The sequence below is a fragment of the Pinus tabuliformis genome, chromosome X (assembly GCF_031772625.1).
Source record: "Pinus tabuliformis cultivar Carrire ecotype Pingquan chromosome X, CPIR1, whole genome shotgun sequence".
Lineage (NCBI taxonomy): Eukaryota > Viridiplantae > Streptophyta > Pinopsida > Pinales > Pinaceae > Pinus > Pinus tabuliformis.
The window spans coordinates 413,713,189-413,720,664 of NC_142308.1; positions in this window are offsets into that span (position 1 = coordinate 413,713,189).

The window sequence follows — 7,476 nt, forward strand, 5'->3', positions numbered from 1 at the left end:
AATTCTCGAAACCATACATCCTTTTGCTTCTCTTATGCAACATTGCAGGCTAAAAGCATATTGTCTAGGTTCTTATTTTCCTTTGTAAAATTTTCATTTGCTTTAAGAAAAGGTCATATTGTTTCCATCTACATTCATTTGAATAATGGCCATACTTCTTGCAATAATGACACTGAACTTGAGACTTGTCATACCTTTGACCTTGAGTTTGATTTTGTCTTGGATTTTCACTTTGATTTTGAGTGCTACCTCTTCAAATTGAGCTTGAAGAGCTACTTCTTCCATCTCTCTATGGACTTCTTCCTCTACCACTGGAATTTTATCATCCTCTTCCTCTACCTTGACCAACTAAGACTTGTGTCTTCAAAGCATGTTCCAATGAAGGATTTTCTAATCTGTCCAACCTATTTTAATGAAAAATAAGTTATGCATGGAGCTCATGTACTAAAGAATGTGACAGATCGTTTGTCTCCTCTATGGAAAAAACAATAGAATCAAACCTTACTAGTAAAGTTCTTAGAATATTTTCAACCACCCTCCTTTATTCAAGTGTCTCACTATGAGATATGATTTGAGTTACCAATCCAATAGTTTGTGTCAAAAATGAGTTTATTGTCTCAGGCCCCTTGATATATATTGTTTCAAAATCTCTTCTCAACATTTCCAATTTTTTTGTCTTCACTTTTTCCATGCCTTCATATGTTGTCTAGAGAATTTGTCTTGCTTGCTTGGACTTTATTGCTACCGAAATCCTTACAAAAATACTCTCATCCACTACTTGGAATATGTAGAAGAGAGCTTTGGAGTCCTTCTTGTTATGGACTTCTTCCTCTACCACTGGAATTTTATCATCCTCTTCCTCTACCTTGACCAACTAAGACTTGTGTCTTCAAAGCATGTTCCAATGAAGGATTTTCTAATCTGTCCAACCTATTTTAATGAAAAATAAGTTATGCATGGAGCTCATGTACTAAAGAATGTGACAGATCGTTTGTCTCCTCTATGGCAAAAACAATAGAATCAAACCTTACTAGTAAAGTTCTTAGAATATTTTCAACCACCCTCCTTTATTCAAGTGTCTCACTATGAGATAGATTTGAGTTACCAATCCAATAGTTTGTGTCAAAAATGAGTTTATTGTCTCAGGCCCCTTGATATATATTGTTTCAAAATCTCTTCTCAACATTTCCAATTTTGTTGTCTTCACTTTTTCCATGCCTTCATATGTTGTCTAGAGAATTTTTCTTGCTTTCTTGGACTTTATCTCTACCGAAATACTTACAAAAATACTCTCATCCACTACTTGGAATATGTAGAAGAGAGCTTTGGATTCCTTCTTGTTATCTAACAAACCTCTCTATGCTCATGTCAATTCATTATATGTTGTTGCATTAACTAGTTCTTGGAACCCATTCTATACAAGATCCCATATATCCTGAGAACAAAACAATGCCTTCATTGTGATTTCGTAATAATCATAGTTTTTCCCATTAAACTAAGGAATTTGTGGATTTGTCAAGCTTGTGCTTGAATCTACCATAGCTCACGCTAACTCCTTGTCCAACACTAGCAAACCTACTCTGATAATCCTTGGATATGATAAACTTGTACTAATAAGCTTTCTCTAATATTGCGTGAAAGAAAAAGGTAGAGGAGAAAATAAAGCATAAAACATAGTATTGCGTACAACCGATAGGAATAAAGAAACTAGAACTATGCACACCATTATATATATATATATATATATATATATATATATATATATATATATATATATATATATATGATTTTGATTTTCATGAGAATAAATTCATTTTGCAAAATAGAAGGATGTTGTTACTTTTTTTTACCCATAGTGAAACAAGATTTACAAAGATCTACCATGACTCCATTTCATCGAGACTAAAAACTGTATTCTTCACTCACAGTGAAATCTCCATACACACAAAAAAAATTAACTTAACTTATATATTATACATATGATTTTACCTTTACATATATCATGAAATGTAACTTATATAAAATATTAATAAAAAACATAACATATAATTTATATGAATGCAAAAATTTAGAAATGATTGCACACATCACCAACTTAGCCCATAACCTTGCACATATTTTTAGTAATTGGATATTGGCTACATATTATGAAAGAATTGCAGGAGAAGGAAAAACAAAGCTCTGGTAAAAAAATTAATTACTTTCGTGTTTCTTCATCCATAAGAAAAATCTACCATAGGGTTTTCTTTTTACTCTAGGAATGGTGCAATTATCGATAGTAAATGACGTAGTTGGGATTATTTCCAACAAAATAATCTCTAAACAATGAGGATTAATTTTCAATAATATAATTGAATTTCTAACCTGAAAATAGCCACACATAAGGTAACACTCTAAAACGTTTTTATTTCTCTTATTACCTTTAAGATTACATTGAAAACAACCCCTCTAAATTTTTGAGGACAAATTTTTAATATAATAGAAATAAATTATTGAATTTGATTGTAGATTTTAGAATATTTTGAAAATATAATGGATAAGAATTTCTTCCTATCAATCAAATTTCCCAAATATTCCAAAATCTATTGTAACAACCTTGGGTTCATTTTCTATGTAAATAAAATAAAACCAAGGTCATGATTCCAAGATGAATGAGGGAAAAACATTATACTCAGAATCACTTATGGTTTATTAATGACTATGGATATTGGAAAAGATATTTGCAAAGGAAAAGAGGCATGTTATATAGCATTTTGTCACTGTCCCTGTACTCCCCATCTACAATCTTGGAGGATCTTTACAGTGTACCCGACATGCTTTCCCATCATGAAGAAAATCCTAGTATGTCCCTCTTCATGATCAGAATAATTCCCCTTTGCATCATTTCCCAAGGATCTTCCTTCTATCCCAATTTACAAGACAGGCGCTACTGACCAGTTTTCTCCTCGCGCTAATTTACAGAGGTTAAAACTAGCCCTCGCACCGATCGGAGTGACTAAGCCCTTTTCCAGTCGTTTCGATCCTCTTTTGGAATGTTTTTTAAATAAGGAGCTGAATCTTCCATGTCTAGAAGCTCCGTAACAAAGTCTGGTAGATGTTTGAGCTAGATAGAGCCGAGGAAATCAGTTTGGGCTCCTTTCCCCTATTAGGATGGAACAACCTCAAGAGATAATACCTTATCCCATGATGAGAGGAACCATCTCCCATCCATCCAAGCTATACAAACCTCTCCTTTTCCCAAGCAAAAGCTAGTTGGAGTTTTGGAGCAAGTTTGAATAACCAGCAAGTCATCTATAGTTTGTATCTTTCTAGTGTATGTTTGAGGGAGGATAGTGTGATTTTGGTTTGGTTTGAGACTAGAGGGAAAGAGGCCTTATAACTTCCATTGATTAGGGCTATCCATGAAGTTCTAGCAGAAGTGTGGGAACCCAAATATGTCGGAGGAGACCAGCCACGTCAAGGCACCAGGTGTAATCTATTTCTGATTTATATTAATGCAACTATTGATTGATTTCCTACATGAAGTGTCATTTTACATCTTTATGGCTTAATGTTCCTTGACCTATTAAGTAGGATGAATACAATATTGTATGCTATCATGTTTGTTGTTGTTGTTGTTTTCTTGTTTCAGGTATTAGATGGAAGGAAACAAAAGATAGCTGGAGTGAGGAAGAAGGATCATCACCAAGTGGAATACCATTCTAAAAGGTAGGCCCTCTTAATTGATTATAGCTTAAGGAGATTTTCCATAGATTTTTTGTTTGTGGCTAGACCCGCTCTCTCAGGCTAGAGGAATTGTTTGTGTCTGCACTAAGAATTTACCTGCACCACAAGGCAATAAATGACAATTAATTCAAGGAATAAAGGAAAATAGGAGAAAATGAATATGAAAAGATGCAAATATTCATTCAAAGGAAAATGAAGGAAAATGAAGGAAAATGGGGGAAAATGAAAGAAAACCGGGAGAGAGAACATTCTATGCCTCTCTTGGTTACTCTAGCACTTGGGTTACTCTTAGCTACACTTACTTATACACTCCTACACATCTAGAGCATTCTTGGAGAATTCTAGCATTCACTTAGACATAGAGGCACTCTCACTTGAACCTGGAAAGGGAGATCACTTGGACAGAAGCAAAAAATCAGCAAGGAATTCGTGGAAAATGAAAGAGAAGGTTGGAAAAGTATCTATAATAGGACAAAATTATAGGTAATAGGTTGCATGTGTGTTTTAATTGTTGACATTTGAGTGCATGATACATGCATGTGGTTATTTAGTTATTTTGTTGCCATTAGCATGGGATTGGCCTAGATTGATAATGGTTTTAGCCTTGCCATCCCATTTCTTCGATAGCCATGGTGTAGAGGGTTCCTTGTTTGATAAAGATTTGGATGGACAATAGAATTTGGATGCTGGTTTAGGTTGTCTCGGGAAAATTCCAAAGGGTCAAGGGTGCATATGGGATTTCTCCTAGAACTCTTGACAAATGGGTGGAGACAAGAAAATTCCTTTGGGTATGGTGAATAATGTCGAAGGCATCCAAGCTTGTTTGGTGTTAGTGATTTCTGGATTGGTTTTGGTAAAACCATTGTGGTTGAGGGTTGAGGTGGTTTGGCCTCTGGAATCCCTGGTTGGTTCTAGTTTGGTTTAACCCATATGATCCTACATTCATGCTTTGAATATGACACGAAGGTGATTGGATGAAAGAGAGATTTGGTTCAACCTAATCTATGGTTGGGTGGTACATGGAATTCTCTAACTTGGTTGGATTTATGCATATGTTATTAAGTGTTATTTCTTATTGAGATCAATGAGCACTTATATGGGTTAACATGTTGATTTTATGATTGGCTTGTCATGGATTTACTATGGTTAAATTTTGGTTATAAGCATGGATGAATGATGTGCTCTTGTTATGGATCTTATTCATGATTTGTTAAGTTATTTAATGGTCAAATGAGCGCATGGGATAATTAGTGTTGTTACAGCTAGTTTGAGAGGGACTTGATCATTCTTGATTATTATCTGGTGAAGTTAAGAATACATTGAACATATATGCATTCATGACCTATAGATTATCATGTTTACCATATGTTTGATGAAACATTTATCATTTGTTTGGCATATTTGGGAAATATCTAGCCTTAGCATTCATAATATTGACTTTGTTATCATCTTAGACTAAATTCTAGAAATATTTGGGTTATTCTGGGTAGTTGGTTTGTAGCTATCCCTTAAAATCTGGATCTGGGTTACAAGTCGCGCCCTCTAAACTAACGGATTTTGGTTGCAACTGCATGGAGGAAACCCTATGCATGTATTTGGATCTTTCCAACCATGTGCACAATTTGACATGTGTGCGATTGAGATGTTAGGTCAGGAAAAAGAAAGTTGCAGCCTAAGGCAAGAACATCAATGGGTGTTGTCTGGTATCTGGGTGATGTGGTGTCCCTGGGAGGTTGCATTATGTTTCCAGTTAGTCAACCCCATTTTGATAGTTGGAACTTGGATGTTGGGTCATGTCACAGTAACTCTCAGCTCATTTTTACCCTGAATAGCTTGTAAAAGAAGGTAAATGTAGTGTGGGGTGTTATATCTACCATGAAGATAAAGACAAAATAAGTCTATCCATAGTAGACCACCATTTATTTACTATAAAATCTTTCATTCACATCTTGTTAACCTTGGAATTTAATTGGTTTTGAATATAAAACACATGATAACAAAGTTATGTGGACATACTTCATCTTTCATATATGTTTTTACCATGGATTTTTTTTTTACACGATGATGTTCAAGGTTGGAACCAAACTTTGATCCTCTTGCCTCAGTTATCACGACTAAGGAGCGTTTAATAGGTATTGTGTAATGATAAAAGTCCTAACCATATAGCTACATATTATCTATATTTATTGGCCATGAATGGCTCAGAAATTAGATTTAAATCTTTTTTATGATGAAAAAGAAATTTTAACTATTGTGTGCATTCGGTTGAATTTTGAATTACCTGAATTATCAACTAGTTTTCTTATCAAAGTATTATATAAACAATACACTAAGCTCATATATTACATTCCAACATAAAAACAGACAATAAAATCACTGCCAATATAAGATGTGACTTTTTCCATTCTAGAAAAAAGGAACACATTATTGTGACAATCAAGATTGAAGATTAAATCTCCACAGACAACATTGACTTCTCAATGGTAAAATGGTGCCACACCAAAAAAAGAAAGAAAAAAAAACCAAATTAGGCCATTGTGTGACATGAAAGAAAGGGCTTACTTTGTGTGGTCATACAAATAAATAAATAGACATTAGAACATTATGGATGAAAATGAATTGCATATTTTTGGTAATATTTTGGAATATGAAGACAAGAGTGTACTATTAGAATAATGTAGAAATGGATTTTTCTAGAATTTTGAGTTGTATTGTTGTTGAGTTGTCTTATGATGAGTTGAACTCATAGGTTATCGATTTGGTTTTCTTTGTAGTTAGTGTTGTGAGTTGGTTTCTTTGATGTTTGTGCTATTGTATATTTTTAGTATAGTAAATCCAATTCTGTAGGATCTAGAATGTCCAAGATTTGTCTAAGAGTTTCTATATGTGTAATGTTTGATCAAGCATTTGGGTAATAGAGTGTGATCTCACATATTGTGAATCTGTTTGGTTTATTCTATTTTTTCTTCTCTTATTCTTATTTTTTTTTCTATTTTTGTATCAAATCCATAAGGTTGAGATATAAAAGGAAAAACCTAGGTTGTTCGAGTGGGTGTAATTTGTTTTCACTAGTACATAATGCATAATTAATTACTAAAAAATGACTAAAGTTTGCATATAAATGACCATTTTTTTAGTCGGTGAACAATAGTAGCTAATTTACAGTATCTTATAACGCGACCAACTTTAAGTCGTTTTTAACTTAGTCATTAATTGGTTGTCTCAATTTCATCATCTAGTAGTAAATTTAGTCATAAATTTGGTCACTGATTTAGTCATTAATTGTCACAATTAATGACCAAATATACAACAAAATATATTACTATATGATCACCTGAGAAAACAAATTAATAACCAAAAAAATATGACCAAAATGTTGGTCATGTTATAAGACACTGTAAATTAGCTACTAATAGTCATATATATGCAAATTTTAGTCATCGTTTGAAACCAATTAATGACCAGAGAAATATGACTAAATTTTGGTCATGTTATAAGATACTGTAAATTAGCTACTAATAATCGTATATATGCAAAATTTAGTCGTCATTTGCACTCACAAATTTATCATTTTCAGTAGTCATTTTTTTGGTAGTTTCATATTCAGTATATAAACGACTAATTTAGTAGTTTATATTCATTTCATTTAATTTCATTAATAATCATTATAAATGACTAATTTAGTTGTATATTCATTTTATTTGTGTTCATTATTAATCAATATAAACTACTAATTTAGTAGTTTTAGAT